Genomic DNA, 24,329 nt, shown 5'->3' with positions numbered 1-24,329 from the left:
ACTTCTTTTTGCATAAATAAATCAAGTTGGTTTGGAAAACACAAATCACAATACTTAACTTTAAACAGATTTCACGTAAGGAATAAAAAACCCCGGTCAATGAACAAAATCAATTTTCATATTCAGTGCTGTGCAATTTCGATTTTCCTGCATGCTTGAAAGGCTAGCAGTTTGGTTTACACATGCATACGCCATTATTTCACCCACACTTTTACTTTAAAATAAACATAAGGTGATTTAGCAGTTTGTTTTTCAGATTCCCCCCCCCTACTTTGATCTGTGTTGGGGAAGTCGGACAGAAAAATTGGTATGATTTAGGAATTTTGGATTTCAGAGTCCCCCTTCACTTAAAGGTCTGTGTTGAGGAAGTCTGACAGAAAAAAATGATGTTAGTTTAGGGACCTGCACACCCCTCTTCTTTAAAGAAGTCGGGGTCAACAGGAAAAATAGGATTATCTAATTAAATTCCAGTCTATAGTTTTCAATGCACACTGGAAATGAGCTTTGTTAATTTCAAATTTTAACAAAAATCACCCCGTGGTGTTCTGCCAAGGAGAATTAACTAAATTTTCTGCCCACAGAGCCGCAGGTGAGCCTTATTTGAACGAAGACCCTGCAGGGCCTTTGTTTGTGTGTTTTGGAAACACTGTTTGTGGATCTCAGCCCCAGCCTACGCACTGTGTAGTTCCCGGCACCTTTGTTTCCCTTTTCCCTCTCTCCTCCCGCCTCGCAGCCTGCCCACCTCCCATGATTGGCCTTTCCATCTTGCCTTGCACGGTGTAGTTGCTGTTGCAGCTCGCAGGTCAGTTCTTTCTGCCCACGGCCTTATTTGAACAAAGACCCTCGAGGGCCCTTGTTTGTGTGTTTTGGAAACACTGTTTGTGGATCTCAGCCCCAACCTACGCACCTCATAGTTCCCAGCACCTGTGTTTTCCTTCTCCCTCCCTGCTCCCGCCGCCCAGCCGGCCCACCTCCCCTGATTGGACTTTCCATCTGGCCTTGCACGGTGTAGTTGCCGCTGCAGCTCGCAGCTTGTTTCTTTCTGCCCACAGAGCCGCAGGTGAGCCTTATTTGAACAAAGACCCTCCAGGGCCCTTGTTTGTGTGTTTTGTAAACACTGTTTGTGGATCTCAGCCCCAGCCTACGCACCGTGTAGTTCCCGGCACCTGTGTTTCCCTTCTCCCCCCCTCCTCCCCCCTCCCAGGCCGCCCTCCTCTGATTGGCCTTTCCATCTGGCCTTGCACAGTGTAGTTTCCACTGCAGCTAGCAGCTTGGTTATCTCTGCCCACGGAGCCACAGGTGAGCCTTATTTGAACAAAGACCCTCCATGCCCCTTGTTTGTGTGTTTTGGAAACACTGTTTGTGGATCTCAGGCCCAGCCTACGCACCGCATAGTTCCCGGCACCTGTGATTTCCTTCTCATTCCCTCCTCCCGCCTCCCAGCCCGCCCACCTCCCCTGATTGACCTTTCCATCTGGCCTTGCACAGGACAGGGATCATTGGGATGGTCAAATTGCCCACAGGTGTAACAGTGGTACTCTTCGTCAAAGGAGGAATTAACCATTCCAATCCTCCCACTATAATTTAAGTATAGAGGTGACTCCAGATTTTCTTTCCCAGCTTCCCTCTCTGAATTTTTGAGGCAGAACGCCTTGAGATGGCTCCACCTCCACAGAACAAACAACGTTCTGAGCCTGAGATGCCTAGCTCATCCAAGGGAATGACAGAATTATCCGATAGTAACCCTTCCTCACTGACCAATACCTTGGGGTTGGCATTATGGTACAGGCTTTCCTGGTGATCCATTGAATCTATTTGGACAAGTAGCATATTCATGGATTCTACCTAAGAATCATCTTCTGGTTCCTCTTCTCCTGGCATAAAAGATGGTTCTTCTATCTCAAGGGGTTTCTCGTCCTTGAAGGCTGTTGTTGTTTTTAGCAAGATCTTTTCTGTGGGCTCTACTAGATGAGTGTTAGTTATCTCATCCGTGGGGTTACAGAGATTTTTGTCAGAGAGAGATATTATCCCTGTTCCTATCTCTTCACCTGGGCTCAGCGGACTTTGACTTTAGGATATTTCCAAGGGGACTTCCTCTTTAGATGGTGACAATTTTCCATTGTTATGGAAATAGAAATGTCTTTTTCCTCCAAGGATGGGGGCCGACTCAGGATCATTATCTGGCCCAGTTTCAAAATATCCCTCTCTCACCAGGATGCCTCATCCACCGGTTGTTCATAGGTTCTTAGTGGGGATGGTATCAAGGTGAATGCCACTTCAGGGTTTTTAAAATGTTCAGGTTTCACAAGAAGAAGGGATCTCGTGGGATGTAAGACTATCCTATGTTTCCCCTATTTGTCCCGGTTATATTGAAACTAGAGACAACGTTTTTTTTTACTCCAGTTGTGAGTCATAAAAACAATCTGGGACCCCTTTCCGGTCTGGTGATCCTTTGGAGTTTTTCATGTCTTCTTTCTAAAGATCTAGTGGGGACAGGGTTTCACAAGGGGTTTCATAAACTAGATGTCCCACCAGTTCACCCTTCTCAATCTGTATTGACTAATAAGTCAGATTCAGGAGCCAACCAGGATGACATCTTAATTCATTTTCCATATGGCCTATTGCTTTTCCTTATACAGATGTTTGACTAGAATGTTCACACATTGAGCCACTTTAAACTGACACTATTCTTTAATTTGCTTTGTCGATGAAATTGTAGATTGAAGACTGAACAAATCACTGAACTTTAAATGTTTTGCTCCTGATGAAGGGAAATTATTTTCCCGAAACGTGTTCAGCTCTTTTAAGGATTTTATGTTAAAATTGTTCTAACGTATGATTAAATTGACATATCGCACAGAATCTATTGAATGGATATATGAATTCTTCTATTGTAGACACTAAATTTTTCATATGATTGAATTAAATTATACAATCTGATTTTTGGTATGGCTATAAAGTGCAAAGATTGTATACATTGCACACTATTACATTGCAACATTTCTGCTTTCCCCCAAAAATCCTAATGAATAATGGGTTATCACCAGAAGATATAAACCTGCTTGTGCATATTGCAAATAAAATCATTGGACCCTTAATAAAACATCCCAATATTGCATACATAAAAAACGGTGCAAAAAAATGCAAAATCCTTCTTAAAGCGTGCAAACAGCTAGAAAAGATTCAATAATAAAATGTACATATCGCACCTGCAGCGAACCGGCCGATCATCTCAGTCCTAAAGTGCATAGTGCTTAATCTCTAATAAACTCCAAATGCACCACATATACAAATCTATGCATATAATTTAAATTTTAAATATGTTAATACATAATAAAAACTGTATACAATACAGAAAACGTGTACTCCAACGATCCCTTCGCTTTCTCAAGTTGGTGGATAAGGTAACTACAACCCACCTTCAACTCCACATTGAAAACACCAGTCGGTTACACCAAAGACAATCAGGTTTCCACCGTTTTCATGGCACAGAGAGTGCCTTGGTGGACCTTCAAACCCACATGTTGACATTAGTGGAGAAAAGTAGATCCGGCCTGTTGATACTATTAGATCTCAGCGCAGCCTTTGATCTACTAGACCATGAGATACTATTGAAGAGGCTGCAAGACACGGGTGGACTTGCCAGCGAGACGATACATTGGGTCATTTCCTTTTTGGAGGGCAGAAGATCTAGGGTATATTGAGGAGACTCGTCCTCTGAGGTGGAAATTATTATGTGTGGCGTCCCTCAGGGAGCATGCCTGTCCCCTTTGTTCTTTAACATTTATATAGTACCTCTATGTAGAGAACTGGAAAGACTGGGCTTCTTTTTCACAAATTATGCCGTCGACTTCCAGTTGTCAATGGAGTTATCAGGAGACTATCAGGAAGATCAGTACAAACTAAATGAGGTTTACCGAGTCATAAAAACTGGATGACCATAAATTGGTTGTGCCTAAATGCCGGGAAAACGGAACTCATGATATATGGGTCCCAGAATTCTAGAGAGAGCTTAGCTTCTACTTTCTCCAGCTTCCTGGTAGAGGACAGTCATATAGAAGTGGTTGATAAGGTAAAGACCCATAGTGCATACTTGGAGGCTTCCTTGGATGCAGGGGCTCAAGTGGATGCCATCGAAAAGAACTCTCAATATTATTTGAGAGTATTGAGACAGGTGGTTCCGTTAGACTGCAAAATATCCAGAATGCAGCTGTTCGTATTGTTTACGGTATGAAACGGTATGAACCAACCTCTTCTGCTAGAAAGGAGTTGCACTGGCTGCCAGGATCTCCTCTTTGTCATAAATGCATCTACGGGACAGCTCCCAGCAATCTAAAGGAAAGGGTTACTATATATCAGCCCACCAAAAATCTTCGATCGATCTCAGCCCAGCTCTTACAAGTGGCAAGGACTAAGAGAGCACGTGGAAATGGACACTCTTTTCCAGTGCTTGTGTCAAAGGCATGGAATAATCTACCTCTGGCGCTCAGAGAAGAGACCAATCATTTGGCTTTTAGAAAGTTCTTGAAAACAATACTTTTCACTTAATCATCGGCCATCCCCACTGTCCTCTTTCTGCTTGTGAGGGAGCGCCTAGATGCCATAGGCCTTTGGCGCTATGGAAATGTTGTAACATAACATAACATCCCTGATCTACATAAAGCGTGCAGTGCTTGCAGGTGTAAGAATGTAGGCTCTGCATTTCATCATCCACATTTTAGCAAAGGTTTGAATTTTAACTAAGGCCGAGAGTGTGAGACTCATATATGTGACTCAAAGGTATGAGACTGAATATAAATAGATGTCAATGCACTTAATACCTGCTCGAAAATAATCAATTTGCTCCGCAATGCTATTTTAATGGGCTGAGTTGCACTAAAAAAATAAAACTAACATGAAACTGACATACTAATTTACATTGCCCATGTAACATATAACTACCATAATAACATGTAGTGCAAACCAGTCCATGATATAAACTGGATGCAGATTGATGGAAATGCATGGTGGTTTGAGAATGGAAAAGAAAAATAATGTAAACGTGCAGGCTTAAAGCTGTGTTGTGACTTAAAGTGTGGAATGTGAGATCTGTACTGCCAAAGACATTGCATTGTCTAGGGGTAGGAAGGGCCAGAGAGATGTAACACTTTCTCTTCAGCAATGCAGTTTGTATCTCGGGTAAAGGCACAAAGGAAATCATGTGCTATTTTAGTGGGCTGATTTGTCAAGGGCAGGTGCTTTTTGAGTATGACATGGGTTTCAGACAAAGGTTTGAGTCAGAGAGGGCTGGGGCATTCACTCATGCACTGATGAAGGAAGCAGAGGTGCTGGAAGAGAGGGCTGATTCCTGAGAGGCTGAGTCTCCTGTGTTCTTACTGACAGTCCTTAGAATAGCTGCACCCTCGAGTATCCTTATCTGGGTTGACCCTGTGCGATGTAAGCAGAAAGGCTCAGGAAGGACTGTGTGGGTTACTGCCAAGCTGAGTCTGGGAATATCACCAACAGATTTAGGTAATTATAGCAGTAATTGAGGAGTGTGTAGTATACGTGAGAAATGCTTACAGGTTGTCTAATAGAAATATTTTTGTTTTTAAAGTAATTCACAATCTATATTTTACGTGGATTCCCCTTTATGAAGTGAGCTTTTGTTAAAATAACTTCCGAGGATTGTGAGAGAGATATTCAAGGTTTCCTTATCAGACTGTGCGCTGGCCAGCAACACAGTCTGTGTAACTGAAGCTTATTATTAGAAAAGCTATTTAATGTGTGCAAGCTCCCTAATGAAATGCATTTTATCCGTGTTCAGGTATAAACTACTGTAAAGGAATACAGCATAATGCAACTGTTTGGCCATTTTCTGAATTTTAACATTTTATAAAGTCACAAAAGAGAAAAACTAATTTGACTAGCATTATTATTATATGCTTGAATTATTGTTAAAACATAGACTGAGGCCCAACAGGTGATAAGCCTATTTTACCACAGACGGTAATTCACATTACCACATGTGGTAAAACATAGAATACATTGTTCTCCTTGGGAGTTGAGTTTTCAGAAGTGCTAGGCATGTGTGTGAGATTTTTTTAAATCAATTTTATTGAGTTTTCATGTGAACAAATGACACATCGAAATTAAACAACCGTAGGCGGGAGCCTGAAAAAACACATAAAATGGAGTCATAGATCTCTGTCGTTTTACCCCCTCCCAAACCCTGCACCCCTCTTATCACAGTATGTGGATTCAGCTGGTCCGCCCAAGAGCGTCTCCGGGCAGCTCCCACCGGGCTCATGTGAGTCGGTGGTAGGCCGACTATTTGGGGTTAGTCATCAGATGTTCGGGCTCGGATGGGTTTTGTGGGGCCAGGTCGCCCCTCTATGGGGGCATCAGGTTTCGTCCCCTTTGTTGTCAAACACCTCCATAAACTGTAGTCACTCAGATTCTGTGCGTGAGCTCGAGCCCTGGATTGCTTCCGTTAGCTTTTCCATGTAGTAAATGTCCTTGGCCACTGCCACCCATTCTCTCTTACTGGGGAGGGCAGCTCTTTTCCAGGTTCTGGCCGCCAATAACAGGGAGTGTGTCAGGTCTGGAAGCTTTTCCCAATGTTCATCTTTTTGTTGTATTCCAAATATTACTAACATGGGATCTAGTGGGTAGGGCCCCTCTCCTGCCTCTCTCAGCCAGCTGAGGACCTCCGTCCAGAATGTTTGGACCCTATCGCATGACCACCACATGTGCCAGTAGTTGGCTTTTTCTCCAGAACCGTGCCAACACTTGGGGACCACATCGGGGAACATCTTGGAGAGTTTAACTGGATCATACTGCCACCTATGAAGAAGTTTGACGACATGTGCCTTGTACTGGCAGGAGATTGAGGTCTTGTATGCCCTATTACTGAGGCGTCCCCAGAGTGTGTCTCCAAGTCTAATATTTAGGTCCCCCTCCCATCTCCTCCTGAGGCCCCTGGTCGATCCCTCTCTGGTAGACAATAAAGCTCTGTAAAGGAGAGATATGAGTCCCTTCATTTCCACATGGGTGTCCAAGATTCTTTCAACTGGGGTGAGCTTTCGTTGCACACATGGTTTTAGTTTGGGTTTCATTAGGATGCCTTTAAGTCATAGATATAGGAGAAGGGAGAGAGTACCAATCCCCAGAGCCTCTTCCAGTTCTTGGATACCTAGGAATGTCTCCTCCTTTAGAAGTTGGCCGACCCTGCTTAGTCCGGCATCGAACCTGGGTTGATAGTGTTCGTGTCCCGGTATCATCTCCAGTACTGGTGGGGACCAAATGTGGTTCAAGGGGGAGGGCCGTGTCGTTATTTTGTCGCTGTTGCCCTTACCTGCCAATGCCTTCCACATAGTGCCTAGAATTGGATGGGCCTTAATTCTGTGAGGGAGCTTTTTCAGAGGGACCCATAGCCATTCTCCCGCCGTGACCGGACTCAGAAGGGAGTTCTCTAGATATATCCATTGTTTATCGGGGTCTTCCCTGAGATGGGGGGGCCAACGCTCTAAGCTGGGCCGCTCTATGGTAGGCTTGAAGGTCCGGGAGGGCAAGTCCTCCTCTGTCTTTGGGGAGCGTGAGGGTTTCGTATCCCACTCTGGGTTTCTGGCCTTGCCATATGAATTTCAGCACACGTCGTTTAGCGTCTATGAGGTAAGCATCAGGGGCTTCGAGCGGGAGCATTTGAAAGACGTAAAGTACCCTGGGAAGAAGGTTCATTTTTATGGCGTTTATTCGTCCCATCCAGGATATTTGACCTTTTCCCCATCTCTCTATGTCTTTGAATATTTTATCAAACAGGGGAGGGTAATTGGCTTGATTCAAGTCTTCGTCGGGTCTGACGATGTTAATTCCCAGGTATGTTATCCCCTCAGTGCAAATTTGTAGTCCCAGAGGGTCCAGTTCCTCCAGGTCCCTGTCCGAGTCAGAGGCAAACAGGAAGACCATTGATTTAGATATATTGATCTTGAACCCTGAGAAATCACCAAACCGTTCAATCACCTGTATGGCGGTGGGGACCGACCTAGCGGGGTCTCTCAAGTGTAGCAAGATATCATCGGCGTAAAGACCCAGTTTAAAGGTGCGGTCGCCTACATCGATGCCTCGTATACTAGCCGATCCTCTAATATATTCTGCTAGTACTTCCATAGTCATAGCGAACAGAAGCGGGGAAAGGGGGCAGCCCTGCCTGGTCCCCCGCTGGAGGTTGAAGATGCGAGATAGGCGCCCATCTACTGTAACTCTGGCTGATGGGGCCACATACAGGGCCCCAATCGCCCGGCAGATTCCCTCGCCCAGTCCCAGTTTTTGGAGCACGCTATGTAGGAAACCCCAATCAACCCGGTCAAATGCCTTTTCGGCGTCAATGGACACCAGGACCAGGTTACTCCCCCTTGGCGCTGCCTCCCTCATGAGATGTAAGGTCTTCCTAAGGGTGTCCGCCCCCTGTCTTCCTTTTATGAAACCCACTTGATCCGAGTGGATAAGCCCGGGCATATGATCCTCGAGCCGGGTAGCAATGATTCTAGTGAACAATTTGGCATACACATTCAAAAGAGAGATCGGTCTATAGGAGCGGCAGTCCGCCGGGTCCTTCCCCTCCTTTGGAATCACTGTAATAAGAGCTTTACCAAAAGACAGAGGGCTTTCCCAGTTGTCATTATGTTGGAAAAGAGGCCTGCCAGGAAGCCCGCCAGGTGGCCCACAAAGGCCTTGTAGAAGCCTGCGGTGAGCCTGTCCTGTCCCGGGGCTCTACCCAGCTTCAGTCCCGCAATTGCCCTGAGTACTTCTTCCTCTGTTATCGGGGCGTCTAAAGTGGTCGCCACCGTGGGGCTAAGGCGGGGAGAGTGACTCCGCCGAGGTATGTACCCAACTCCTCTTGATCCATGTTCCCTTCCCTTGTGTATAGGGTCACATAGAAACCTGCAAAATTTTCGGCTATGCCTTCCGGGTCCGATCTCTCTCCTCCCACACTACTTGTTATCTCGGTCACCCATCTATCTGCTCTCTGGCCCCGGAGTTTGGCTGCCAGCATGGCGTCGCCCTTGTCACCTTTCTCGTAGTATCTTTGGCGGAGGTGTTGTAGGCCAGCCACCACTTTGCCCATTTCCAGTTCCCTCAGTTCCTGTCTCTTCCCTCTTGCATTATCCAGGTCTCTTTCCTTCTCCTCCTCCCCCCTTCCCTCTGACTGCTCTAGTTGGAGTATTTCCGACCTCAGTTTATGTGCAAGGAGGGTCCTGAGTCTTTTCTTGGAAGCCCCCTCTCTAATCAGTCTCCCCCTCCAAGTGGCCTTCGCTGCTTCCCAAACCATCTCACAGCTAACTTCACCCGTATCATTAAATTCAAAGAATTCATTGATTGCTGTTATCATTTCCTCCTTGAAAACTGCATCTCTGAGGAGGAAGTCATTGCATTTCCATAAGGAGTCTCTGGGTTTCAGGCCTGCCATGCTGATGTCCGACCAGACCATGTCATGGTCCGACCAGCTGGACGGCCTTATCTCACAGGCCTCTATTCTACTCATATGCTGATGCCCCGCAAATAGGTAGTCAATTCTGGTTCTCGTACCATGGGCCGCGGAGAAGAAAGTGTATCCCCTCCTAGTAGGATGTAATTCCCTCCAAATATCTACCAGCCCATAACTCCACATCAGGTCTCTGAAGCCACCCTGTGTTCCTCTTCCATGACTGTCTCGGGGGGCGTTTTCACTGCTATGGTCTCGTTCCCAATCCGTCCACATATTGAAGTCTCCCCCCATGAGTAGGAGTCCCTCCGCCTTTGCCATCACTTCTCCCAGCGCTTCTCTGAGGAATTCACTCTGGCCTACATTGGGGCAGTATATTGCTACCAGGGAAATCCTTGAATCACCTAGGTTATCGTCCGACACCACCATGGCTCTCCCATCTTCTCTTTCCCACCATGACACTTCCGTGAGCTTTTGGTCTCTATGCAGAATGATACCTGTACTCCCTTTTTTAGAGTGGCCAGATGCCCAAAAGGTCTGACCCACGTGTGCTCCCGGAATGGCCCTCTCCTGCCCTTTTACCATTCTAGTTTCTTGCACCATGAGGACATCTAATCTTGCGTTTTTCATTTCCCTCCCCAGCAGGGAGCGCTTCGCTGGCGAATTTAGCCCCTTAACATTGAGTGAACCTAGCCTAAGGGTCTCGACCCGGCCCCTCTTCTCACTGTCTAACATCAGGACTTTTCCTCATTGTCCCCTCCCATCCGGCGTCGTGGGAGCTGTACTTATTCCATTTGTGACAAGAACCATGCTGAATCCGTAAGTGTGAGAAGCGAGTGTTCCTGTCTCCCCCTCCTCTTCCCCCGCAAACTTAGGACGCCTGCCAATGGGCAAGCCATCAGGGTGAAAGTGTGTCCATCCACCACAGTTCTCCCGCTTAACTCTGTTTCCCCGGCCGGGGGTGTAGAACTGTTACCTTAACCACTTTTGTTGGGACGCGATCATGTTCTTAATCCTCTGCATCGTTCCTCGTTGGGGTATTCGGTTTCCTGAATTTTCTTCTACCCTTCGCTCTTTTCTTCATGGACCAGGGTCCCTCCGGTTCTCTACTGTTCTCTGCTGATGCTTGTATTTCCTCTTCATTGTTTTCTGTCTGAGTGTCCCCCTTTAACACTTGCAACACTTGTGAGGCCTCCTTACCGTTAATTACTCTGTAGTCCACTTCGGCCCTCTCAAAGGAAAGAGCGAAGGGGAACGACCATCTGTACCTTATGTCCTGACTTGTCAGCCATTGTGTGAGCGGGCGACAGTCTCGTCTACGGGTGAGCGTGAGTGCGGACAAATCCTGGAAGATTTTAATAGTGTCCCCTTTGAAGAGGAAGTTGCCCAGCTTCTTAGCTTTTTCCAAGACCTTCATCTTTTCTCTGTAGCGGAGGAAGCGCACCACAATCGATCTAGGGCCTCCCCCTCTGGCACCACCGCCTCGATGCGCTCTTTCTAGCTGGACTTCCTTTCCCCCTTCCAATGCAAAGGGGTGATTTATTAGGCCCTGGACCTTCCGCCCCACCTCCGCTGCTGTCTCTCCCTTTTGCTGGGTAACTCCTATGATGCGTAGGTTGTTACGGCGTTCCCTGTTCTCGGGATCATCCATCTTCAGGACCATGTCCTCTTCTCTCACTTCCAGGTCCGTCAGCCTTGCCTCATATTTCATGTCCAGTAGATCCATTTGGAGATGATTGTTTTCCATGCCCTCCATTTTATCTTCAAGGGTTTCAACTCTCCCCCTTAGGTCTACCACAGCGGCCTGGATGTCTGTACGGATAGCCTTGATCTCGTGGAAGATGTCTTTGAGGTCTTCTCTGGTAAGTGCCGCGGTAGGGGGGACGTCCTCTGCCGACATGGTAGATCCGGGGTTGCCGCTCTGGGTTGAGGGTGCCCAACGGAAACGTTGAAGCGAGCGGATTGAATTATGGGGCGAGATTTCCTCCAGGGTGGCTCTCTCTATGTGTCCCTCAGGACGGTGTCTCTGGTGAGGCTCCTCTTGTGGGATTCCGTGGGTCCCCTTAATGTTGGGGCCACCTCTTCGCCCTGGGAGCGCCCCTCTCCGGTGTGGAGCTCTCTGGCGGCCCCGCAATGTTTGCCGGTGATGGTGTCGCATGCCGGGGGTTGTATCCTGTGTTCTTTTTAACACGGGTGAATTTGCTCCCTCCCCCACCCAGGGCTGGGGCGGGTCTGCGTTGTGTCACCAGGCAGCTGGGACCGGGGGGCTCCAGTACGGTGCTTTCCCGTTTCACTGCGGCGTTATGCAAGCGTTGATTTCATGGGTAGGGGGTATCCCCTGCTCCTTACACTGCCAGGAGTGTGGGCGATGCCTCTCAGGCCCAACCCCCCGACCGGGACGGGTCTGCATTGTGGAGCTGGATGGCTGCGGCCGGCGGGGGGGGGTTTCTTCTCCGTGCCCCCGTCAGCCCTGGCTCCCTCCTCGCCTCTCGCCGTTTCCGGCATGTGTCTCTGGGCCCAGGCTCGACCCGCGTAGGATCCCGAGGGAGGGGGGGCGCGCTGGTCCTGCCCGGGAGTCGACGGGCGTCTGGTGTGCCCTCCTCACCTCAGTTGGCCTGATGTTCCTCTCTTTGCTGCCACCCCCCGGACAGCCGCCGTCTCCTCCTCTGTACCGTATTACTGCGGTATTGTGCTCCAGTGCTTTCGCCAACACAGGATCCCTTCATGAGGGGTTACGTCCTTCAGGGGCGCTTTTCTTGGCGTCTGGCCTCCGCGTACACCTCCGTGTGTGCAGCCGGGGGTCCCACTTCTCCCTGTCTTCTCCGGCCTCTCCTCCGGTGCCCGCGATCCTAGGATGCGAGTTGCCGCTCGGGTCCGGAACGCGTGGTGCTCTGGGGGGGGCGCACGCCCTGCGCCGCTCTCTCAGGCACTCAGGTGATTTGGGGTGATTTTGCGGGATGGGGTCTTCGCACCGGTGTGACGCCTCAGGCGGGCTGCTCAGGGGCCGACCTCTCTCGGCTTTAGCTCCAAATCCCGGCCGGGGATTCTCTCAGCCTGCTAGGCACTGTGGTGGTGGCGGAGCTCGAGCCTCCGAGGTCCGTCATGCTCCGCGCCCCCTGGTGGTCTCTCTTAAGCAGTGTTTTGACATTAGTATCACCACTATAAAAATACCCCAACAACTTTACCACAAAATATTGCCAAGAGATAAGAAAAATACCAGCATACCACAAAATACCACAAGATACTAAATATAGCCCAAAAACATCTCTAACAAACAAACCGCCTCTTTCTACAAAAGGACAGAATCTCAGTGCAAATAAGCTTGAGCCAAAAAATAGAAATGCACATAATGGAAACACACATGGGTTGAACAATGGATTAAGATACACAATGACACTCTATCAATAAGTAAATGTAGATCACGTAACATCTCAGAACAAGTGTGCTCTAAAACGAGGCCTGTTATGAATCGAATATCCCAAGATCTAGTTCCTACAACACCATAATGGTAAAACATATATACAATAAGGACAGGAAGCAGAACAAAGTCCCCTGATCATTCCTAGACTCCAACAAAAGTATACAGTTCCTCATCTATATTATGACCATTCGGAACCTTTGTGTCCAAATCCAAAATCATTTTAGTTTCCAGTTGGCAATGTTTTAATTTTCTATCGCCTCCACGTGGATGCACAGGTACATATCCAATCTCAAAGAAAGATAACTTGTCAATGTTGCTCTCATGTTGCTCTGAAAAAAGTTTTGCCATGGGTTAAGAATGATCAATGGATCTAATGGCTCTTAAATGTGGAAGTATGTGTACTTTAAATGTACATGCTGTACTCCCTACATACCATTGCTGCCAGGGACAACTCGTAGCGTAGAGCTGCACGTGATATAGTGCTGGATTATATGTGTGACACCTAGTACTGCATGAACATAAGTACTAGAAGGCACAGCATTGGCACACACCTTGCACTTCTTGTATTTATGACTTGATTGGACAACTATGAACCTGTAGACACACTGGTGTTCACAGAAGATACAAACCTGCACACCAATTTGTCCTTGAGCGAAAGGGATTTCCTAAAATTGAGACAGGGATGACTTGGTAAAATTGATTAGAGATCCGTGTCCATTTGCAATATGTGCCAATGCCTTTGAACAATGCGCCTGATCTATTGGGAGGCAACGCAAAAGGTATGTATCAGTGGAACCTCCTCATTCAAGACAGACTGAACAGAAGAATTGTCATTGAGCAGGCCATCCCAATTGAGATGTCTAGCCTTCAAATAAGCACCTTCCATGCAATGACTCAGGAATACCCCTGTGATAAAAAAATTCTGGAATGCTGTAGAACATTCATCATCAAAATCCATAATATCTGAACAATTACGATGATACCTTACACATTCGTCATACAGGATACCCTTCTTACAGCTATCGGGGTGGATGCTTATGGCATGAAGCAGCATATTGGAACTGTTTGGTTTTCTGTATGGAGAGGTCTTTAACCCTTGAGTATCAAGTTGGACACTAACATCCAAGAACACAATTTACGATTTAGAATGCATTTCAGTAAAGAGCAAATTCATGCTATTTTGATTTAGATGTTTCACAAATTGTAACCAACTTGACTTGTTCCCCTTCCAGATTATAAATAGATTGTCTGTAAAACACCACCATGCAACCACTTTCTCAGTATAATGATGATTTGAAGACTGCCAAATAATAGTGTGTTCCCACCACCCTTTGGTCAAATTAGCACAGGAGGTGCTAACGTACTCCGCATCACAGTGCCCCTTACTTGATTTTAAAATGAACTTTCAAAGAGAAAAACATTGTTATTCAGACAACAAGCAAGCATTTCAAGAATTGTTTCTGTGCGGGACAAAATATTCTGAGAGTGTGTATCTAAGAAATGCTTGCATGCTGTAATACCCACTTGATGGTCTATTGAGGTGTACAATGAAACTGCATCAAGGGTAGCAAGCATCAGATCATTTTCTCAATTGACCTCATTTTCATGTTTGAGAGAATCCTTGATATCTCTCAAAAAGGAGACCAGAGTGGAAAAAAAGAAATAAGTGTCTCATCCAAACATTCTTGACAAATTCTCAAGCAGAGACCCTGATAAAAGTACAACGGGTCTACCTGTAGACCTAACTGTAGACTTGTGAATTGTGGGTAAAAAATATATATTGGGGGTGTAACAGGAGATGTGGGTGACAAAAACTTACATATGTATCCAATTCAAGAATACCTTTCTCACACAATTTAATGAGAAGTTAATCAAGCTGACACTGTATGTCAGGACAACGATTCGCTGCCAATTTATGATAACAGGAGCCATTACAAAGTTGATGCTATGCCTCTGCAACATAGTCACTACGATTAAGAATTACAATATTCAACCTTTTGTCAGAGGGTTTTATAACCACCTCCGGCAACTGTTATTGAGAGTGAATAGACTGTTGCTGTTGAGGAGTCATATTGAAACTACTAGGTATGGTATTATTTACTCTTAGCTTGTGAAAATCATCAATCACCAAATCCTGAAAGGCCTCCAGGTAGGGTTAAATATAGATTTACTCTGAAAACCCTCCAACCAGGATCAATATCAAACTCAGAAAGAATAACATTCTCCTGATCACATTCAAGCTCAGAAAAAATAACCAAATTCGCCAAGTAGGTAAATCCGAAATCATCAGATTAGTTCTCCTTACTAGAAGAAACAACTTTTTTAGGATAATTTTCCGCATAAATTGATCAAAATCAATTCTGGCTTGCACATAATCAAAATTGGAGGATGGACGAAAATTGAAACCCAGCTTTAATAAATCCAATTCTTGGTCAGTTAACTGATGTGAAGATAAATTAATAACTTGCACATTTTCAGTAGATGTTGCTTCTTGCCCCGGCAGCGCATGTTGATCTACCCGGTGGGGTCAAAATTGATTTTCTTACTTCGTTTGCTCCTGCAACATTTCTTTATGCTGCTGCGTTGCACCCTCAACCCCTTCTGCAACCTCTTCTTTGCTTTTGTGTTTTACCATCCTGGCAAAGAAGCCACATTTCCTCCAAAAAATGATGTTGTACCACAGGTTGTTCACATACCTTTGAGATATCCTAATCTGAAGAAACTGAACCCACACTGGAGGTTTCAGCTAACACATTTGTAGCTGTAATTGATTTAGTAAAGTGTGGAATCTTTTAGTAAAGTATAGTTCCTGGCTGTTTCATAGTCCAATTTATACGGATATGTCTGCAGCTTGCCTCATCAAGATGAACAAGGCCTGGATTTGAGAAAGGCAAGTCAAATTTGCCGAAATACGTGTCATCCACTAAAGGCTACAAATATTTTTCAAATACCTTTCAAGAATGTTCGTTTGTTATGAGAATAGTGGCGCACTATAAGTGTAAGCTCACCTTATCATTGATAACTTGAACAACGGAGTTGAGGGTCTCTGCGTCTCAGTAGATGCTTACAACGGTGCAACTAACAACAAAATACGTATTTCCTACAATCAAGATTTCTTAAGTTCCTAGAAACAAACACATAACTAGGTCGCGAGGTGTTACCCCATAAGGTGTCAACCAACAAGCCCCTCAACATTTGTCAATTATCATTAATATTGTTACATTCTCTCAGAACCTTTCAGCTAATACTTGCACAAAAGATATTTTCATATTTGCTGAAAGGAATATCTTCAGGCACTATTCCAGGGAGGTCCTTCATCAAACTAAGCAAGCTTAAGTCTCATTGGAATGTCCTCCTGGCACCTTGGGTAGCAGTGCTTGAGCAACCAGCACACCTTTGATGAAAGGATATGTGGGAAATCAGAAACAAAATGCAATGTTATATTATGTTGAATAAACGTATGCCCTAGATTTGTTGCCAGACTTAGAATGCTTCAACTGAATTTAAGTAAGCACAATACATGTCTACAAGAGCAAATAAGTAATTCACATTGACTAATCCTTTCTTCTGTAAGCGATTGTATCCATTTTTCATATTTACTATGCAGGGAAACATCCCCTGAGCTAACGTCCCCTACCATGACAACCCCACACCATATTCTAGGACAAGGAACAGGTTAGTAGTGATCTGAATATTCTGTTTTATTTAAAATACATCAAAATGAAAAATTAGTCCTTGAACTTTTGTTCTGGGGAAATCACCCACATATTCCATACAAACACAGGCAACATGCCTACAGAAGAAAACATAAACTTTAACTGCCTGCTATTAAATATCTAGCTAACATTTATATTCACAGTACACACAACATCCATTCATATATAGAAAGTCTAAATAACTGTTCTAAACATCTCCAGTATAAACATTGAAATGATTACCACTTGTCGGCATTACCTTTTTAATATTAACAGCAAATACTCTCTGTGTACAATATATTTTTCACTTGCTTTTCTCTAACACCATTTACAAGTGCTGGCATCAGAGAAAAATGTTATATTATATATTTCATGTGATTTTCTCTTACACAATCAACAAGTATTGGCATCAGCAAAAAGCATGCATTGGATTCACATATAACTTTCTTATTCTACTGATAATGCTACTCTAAATGTAGTGTACTGTTGGCTTCATGTTTGGTCAGGTATATAAAATATGAGGTGTGGTGTTGGACTACTTTGTCTATGGGCTTGGGTTTAGGATAGATTTTATTTTGGAGAGCAGAAAATCTAGGTTCGTTTAAAGGTTTGCGCAAGCATTAGAATAACACAGTGACAGAACAGGAGTCAACCCTTCATTTCCATTTGGCATTAGGAGTCCTCTTAAGGCAGAATACCGTTTTTGTGTTATTTTGAAAAATTACATCAGTTATTTAAACTGACATTGGATCCTTGGGAATAAAGTGGACACTAACACCCTTCCTATTTCTCTCAAAGCTGGGATAATAAATTCAGATTTCAAGCTGCTAGCCAACCATAAAAAGTCACTCCCTACAGCAATTCTATTCATACAGGCAGCACACCTTTTCTTACTCACCATGAGTCAGTTATCACTAGTTGGTTAGTGGTGAATGCAAATTTTGTGCCCAGGCTTAAAGGATATAGCTTTACTCAAGATTACTATGTTTATGTAAACTGTGGTTTGCCAGGTCACGATGCTGAGCAGTTCGTTCAAATGAGCGCTTCTCTCTACTCGTTCCTCCATCTAGACAAAGTGCTCAACTTTGCTACCCGCATTCTCTACAACCTACCCAGATCCTGCCCCACTTCTACCTACTGTCAACATGCTAGTTGGCTCTTCATGCACAACCACACTCTTTTTAAAATCCGTCTCCTAGTTTACAAAGCTATCATGCTCTTGCTCCTCAGTACCTGTCTGATTGTATCTCAGTTTACTTACCACCTTGTTCCCTCCAATCCTCCACTGCACTCAACCTCACTGTCCCATATCCTCCCTGTGCCACCTCTCACTTGGATGCTTTCTCTCTACTCACCCCACTCCACTAGGCCACTGCCAATAACAATCAAAACCAGCCCAACTGTGGATCTCTTCAAAAGCTTGGTTTAAACTTTACTTACTTGCTAAAGAAGGAGCTCCCCTTGCACTCTCTCCCGTCCTCCCCACCTAACTCCACCACTGCCTTCAGTGATGCTTAATAATCTAATTTTGTATATTTAAATATCATTCCTTTTTAGTTTGAAGCATTTTCCCCCTTAGATTGTTATCTTTGTATGTCACCTGTTTTCTTATATACATTTTGTTTCTGTTTGGTTTACTTTGTTTTGTTCCTGGTATAACTCCTAATTTTCTATAACATCATAAATGGGTTCACTTCTTATTTTCATCTTTATGCTATTGTAGAATGCTTCGGACCTTTGTAAATGTGTTATTGCAAGTCATTCGATGTTCAGAATTGACATCCCTGTGCTTCAAATAAATACAAATAAAAATACAAATCTGTGACACATCATTTCACATATCTTGCCATAACCTATTCATGTGAGAACATGGGAATTTATTTGCTGGCCTACTATGCGGGAATATTATGTTCCCTGTGCAGTCATACATTCCGGGAGACACTATATTAAATATACCTCCACAAAGTTTCCCTTACTGCCCAGGCCACCTTCAGAGGCTTGCTGGTGAAGGATCCTCCTAAAAGATTTTCAGTTGCTATCAGGTGTTTTAACTAATTTCTGGGACATGTATCTTAATGTACAGGAATTGTTATACTCACTTTTGGTTTTTCTTTTAAAGGCATTGAACAGGTAGACACATCAGTAGATCTGGGTATCTCAGCCATTTAAGCACTGCTTCTAGTCTGCCCCTGCTTTCAAAATCCTTCTCAGGCAATCTGGTTTGGTCCTGGTCAAGGCTTCTGCATCAGGCTGCCTCTAGAAAAGGCCTTGTTAAAATGGGATTTTAATCAGCTAAATCCAAAGGAGAACCCAACTTAGCACTTCTGCTGGACAAGCTCCCTTCATCTGCAGGTTTCCCAAGAATGTTCCCTATTTTTTGTGCGTTAGGCCTTAAATTACTGACAACCCATGCATCTTCATTTGCACACAGTGTTTTCTCATTGTACGAGGCCTATCATCTGTTCTCTTCAGATTCTAACACTCCCAATTATCCTCCACTTTATTTTGAATTTCCAATGTTTTTTTTCCATATGATAATGAAAGATGTTCCCTCCTCTGGCTTGGGGTTATGATAATATTGGAATAAAATCAATGTTTCACTCAGAACCTCTGTTATGGACCTGTCCCATTATCGAGACCCATATTTTCCAAATCGCAAGAAAGTTCTAAATACAGTGATCTGATTCATGTTCAAATAACTTGTAGTATGATGACATTATTGAAATGCGTACATTTATTAATACATCAATCACTTTATTATATATTGTAGTTATGCATACATTATGGGGAATGAGTCACTGAATTTATGTGTGTTTTTTCTTTTTTTTAAATCAAGCAAAGCTTGTAGAATTCATGACCAATAATGAGGTTTGGTTTTGGGTGCTAGTTAAATCAATACCATTTTTTTTACTTTGAGTTTCATTTTTATGCATTGAATGTTTCCATCAAATCTAATTATACAAGTTTGTCTTAGGCCTCTGAAATTACAGGCAAGGAAACAGAGAAACAGAGCAGATGGTCTTTTATTGGTGTGTAATAGGTCAGAAATCTCGACATCTGCTTGGAGAATTGTTTTGTTGATGTATTGTCTTACTAAGGAACAGATCCATTCTTTATGACTGGGTGTTGTACATAAAACTGTTGTGTTGCCCATAAAACTGTTAGACACAACAACAATGTTGCAATGCAATCAGACCCATTTCCCTGCAATTTTGTGAATCCTACATATGCACAATATACAGAGTTGTATCTGTTATTAGAATGGTTATTGATTAATGATTGGCTTTTGTTCCACCAGCCATCTGAATAAACACAGTATTGGGACCCAGGCTTCAAAGAATACAATCCAGGTTTCAACTGCGTTTACCATTGAAAGTGCCAGTGATAATAGAAAACAAGGCTATGTGTTATTGGTGTAGTTTTACTTAATTTGGTAGTTGGTAATGTAATGTAATTCTCGATGAATAATCCTTAGTGTATTTTACTTTGAGTTGTGGACTTCATATTATTTTATTTTAGTTTTGTATTGTTTAAAGCGCGCACCTATCTCGAGAGCAGCGGGTATTGGGTAGCCGGCATTTGGGCTGGCATCTTTTAACATTAGCACAGTACTGTGAGGTCTGTACATCGGTATGTCCTCACATTGGATTACTCCTTGGTCAGATGTTGTTGAAAGAGCCATGTTTTGAGAGATTTGTGACATTGGAGAATTGTGGGGGCATTCTGAGCCGACACCGGGATCGAGTTCCAGAGGGTGGGTGCATGACAAGAGAAGGATTGTTGCGTGTCCTCTCTTTGCGGACGAGTTGTGACTCAAACCAGTTGGTCAATTTGCTGTGTGAGGCGCATGTGCTACTAGCTATGTGGAGCGTAGCTGCCAGCTACACTGGTGAGATACTCGTGACCTCTTTGTAGATGATACATGCAGCCTTGAACAGTATCCTGGCTTGGAGTGGAAACCAAAGTAGTTTGTGTAGGATGGGGGTAATTCTGTCAAATTTCTGTGCTCCCGTAATAAGACATGCTGTAGCGTGGGTGGCTGCTTTTAGTGGAGCCAAGTGAGCAGATGGGATCCCTGCCAGCAGAGCATTTGCCCCTTCGATGTGCAACACCAAAAGAAGGGCCTTCACTACTCCTGCGGGGGGGGGTGAAGGGTTTGATTTTTCAAAGGGTAGATATTCTTGCTCATATTTTAATTTAGAGCTTGAATAATTTGTGTAATATGGCCACGCAAAGGAGCACTGTTTGCTTTAAATATTTTGCCTAGGGACAATTTCTGTGAGATGTTGATGGGGAGAATAAAAGAGAATTAAGACTGACTGAATCTAAGGTGAAGAGACACCATAACAATCATACCTTGCTTCATTCAAATGTTGGGGTACCACAAAAAGGATGCACCTGGGGGGGTGCAAGTATTTACCTGCTCACCCAAGGGATAGCCAAATCACATGAGGCATATTTTGCACACACCAGGAGTATTTGCAATGTGTTAGGTGGAAACGTATGAAAGCTCCCTTTCTATATATAAATGTTCTGCTTCCTGCTACACATAGAGAAACGTGTGTATATATTAGAACTTTAACACTCTGATTGTGAGAAATGCTCTTAAACACAGGAAACACCTTTGCATTATTAAAGGAAACAGCATGTTTAACCGCACTTCTTCCACAAACACCATCTGGCTTCCATCCTCTTCGTTCTACAAAGACCCCTCTTCTTTATGTATCTAACTCATTCAAACTGCTCACTGCTCTAAGCTCTCCTCTTTTCTTTTCCTTCTTGATCTTTTCACAGTGTGTCACATGGTGGACCATGCTATGCTCCTTTCCAGTGTCATATCTCTCTGCTCCTCTGGTTCTGTTGTCCAGTGATTGAAATGTAATCTATTGAATCATTGATTTTCTGTTTTCCTGGGTGGGAAATGTTCCCCACATTTCCTTTACTTTATGGTGTTGCACAACACTCAATCGTAGGCCCTCTTCTCTTTTCATTACGTATGTCTCCTCTTTCTGCTATTGCCTCCTCATATGGATTATCATCTCACTTCTATGTCGATGATGCTCACATCTTTATTCCTTCTCTTCCTTCTCCGACTCGGTCCATGCTACTATTTCTGTCTTCTCTCAATTAACTCTTGAATGAATTCCCACTTTTTAAACCTAAACTTTTGGAACGACTGAGATTCTCTTCTTCCCTACCTCTACTGTCCCTACTGTCCCATTTCCACCCTCTGGTCTCTATTCATTTCTATAAGCACCTGATCTACATGTGAGCTTTGATCCTTCTCTTTGCTTATCAATATATAAAACTGCTTGTTCCTCTTGATTTCAACTTTACAATATACACTTTCCATTCCTCAAAACTTCTTATTTCCACTGTAGTGTTTTCTTGACTTTACTATTGCTCAACATTTCTTATTGATGTGCCTGCCTATCAGCTTGCCCTTCTTAGTTTTATTTTCAACTCATCTATCTGCACTCTACTGTCAATCTCGTCAAATGTCCATGTCTCCTTCACTTTTCACCTTAGAATTTCATTTACTTTTTTGCGTACTTTATATTGTCTCCATTGCCTAGCCGCTTCATACCCATTGTCACTAATATCTTTCTGCATCCCCTCCCCCTTCCTTACACTTTCAAGCCCAGTTCTTGCTTGTAGTTTCAAAAACCCCATGTACCCAATCTGGTTTTTTATCACCTAGCCTCCGAACATTGGCATTCCCGAGGCCTGCATAATAGTTCGTCTTTTACCCTCTCCCTCTTTGCCTAATCCTCAAAAGCTTTCTTCTGTGTTCTCTGTCTTAATTTTTCTCTGTCTTAATTATTTGACACATATGTAATCTGTTGTTTCATATTTTTGTACCGCCTTGAATGTGTAGGAATTTGGCAAAAGTGCTTAGTAAACCCATGAAATACAAAATACATCGAATTGCGTGGTAATGAGATATCATGCGCAGATAGAGGTAATTATCGGCACTCCCCATCATAATAGTATGGCCAATTGTTGAAAAGCCTCTTTTGCTATCTCAAGGGTTTGTTTTCTTTTGAAATGATCCCCAGGTCTCTATTTGGGTACACTCCTTCTTATATTGGACTGCAGTCCAAATAATATTACTCCTGAATGGACTGCATTTACAAATTCATCACTGTGATGGTGGGAATAGTTTCCACCGCACTCAGTAATGCATGTATATATGACACAATTAATTACTGTGGCATTGTTGCTGGGGTTCCGTGGCCCAGTGTAACTTGGGACCTGGGCCGTTACCGGCCGGTGAAGCCCACAGAACGCGAGATTATTGCTTAATTCACACATGCACTCCATTATATACCTCCTCCCAGCCAATCAGAAAGCTTGTAATGTAGTGTGTGGTGTCAGAAATGTGAGGCGGTCAACTTTGTGAAGGTTTTTCAAGAGATGCCATTTTATCAACTCAAAAGGTTGGACAAACGCCTCTCTATCCCTTTTCTGACAAGGATTTCCCTCCCTGAAAAAAACTAAAGTAAACACTCTAACAAAAGGATTCTGTCCTCACACTTAAACATACACCAAGTTAACAAGGCAGTATATGGCAGTTCAGTAGCAACACATATAACAGTTAAATTCACATCATAACAACTGTTTCTCCTTCTAATCTGGGCGAATTCCCCTTTGCCAGATTCAAGCAGGATTTTGTTCATCCGTTCCAAAGAAAGGTTAAGGAAATCCTGTCTCGTAACGAAGTTCCACTACAGTTCTCTTTTTGGTTCCAACGTGTATTCAACCAACAGTTCATAAGTGGTTAACAAAGATTTATGCACTAAGTCACGAAACCACTTGTTTGGCAATATTAAATACTTCTGCAGTAGTTCATCCGACACTTGCTTCAATGATATTAATTTGTCGGTATGATTCTGCATTTAATCCACAAAACACTTTAGTGGTTCTTCAACTTCTTCTTCAAGAATTGCAACCACACCACAGTACTTCAATGGATTCCACCTGGTCCACTCACCTGCCAGACCTAGCAAGGCCTACTAAAACAAAGTTCTCTGCTCTGGTGTACTCCGCTGCCAGGACAGATCAAAACCCCACAACATTCTCTGACCTGGTGTACTCTCCTGCAGGGCCAGAAAAAACTACTAATTGCAAGTACTTTTGTAGTACAAGTTAAACACAAACAGGTTAGCAATGTCTTTTGCTCCACAACATCAAATATAAAAAAAACACTTCAAGGGAAACAAGAATCACACTGGTGCTGTTTGTTACATCCGTGTGATTGCCACACTCTCTGCAGGTTATGCTCCACTCCCGCTGAATCTCGTCCTTCAGAAGCAGAAGTGCAGCCTTTCTGCCACTCTTATTTCTCCCTTTTTGCACTATCAAAGTGTTAATAAAGATTATGTTTCCATTTCACACTTCTTTCGGATTTGGCAATGTGGGTTTAAGCCCTTCTTACTTTGGACCTCCTTTTTATATGGGCAACACTGAAAGTCTCAACTGCCTTCTCTTGGCTTTGGCAATTCTGGTTCTTTCTTAATTGCCTGGGTATGTTTCTTTTTGGCTTTGGAAATGATGGTTTATCTTTCCTCTTATAGGTATTGCCCCTTGTCGGCTCTTATTATGCCCCACAATGTCACAATCACACTATTCTGGTATGGTCAGGTTGTTATTCTGCCATTTGTGCCCTTTTAAATCAGATTGGTTCACAAAAGAAAGATTAACCTGCTCTATATTGGTTTGGTATTCAAAACGTTTCTTCTTCTTCAGA

The 24,329-nt window shown here is 43.7% G+C and overlaps 1 protein-coding gene across 3 annotated transcripts in view; it reads left to right on the top strand.

Annotated features, from left to right (window-relative positions):
- KCNQ3 (potassium voltage-gated channel subfamily Q member 3) overlaps positions 1-24,329 on the top strand; it is a 1,253,156-nt gene that overhangs the window by 678,993 nt on the left and 549,834 nt on the right. The window lies entirely within an intron of this gene.

The sequence above is a fragment of the Ambystoma mexicanum genome, chromosome 5q (assembly GCF_040938575.1).
Source record: "Ambystoma mexicanum isolate Mex_15411 chromosome 5q, UKY_AmexF1_1, whole genome shotgun sequence".
Taxonomy (NCBI): Eukaryota; Metazoa; Chordata; class Amphibia; order Caudata; family Ambystomatidae; genus Ambystoma; species Ambystoma mexicanum.
The sequence above is the reverse complement of the archived record's forward strand: the minus strand, read 5'-3'. Positions and strand labels throughout refer to the sequence as shown.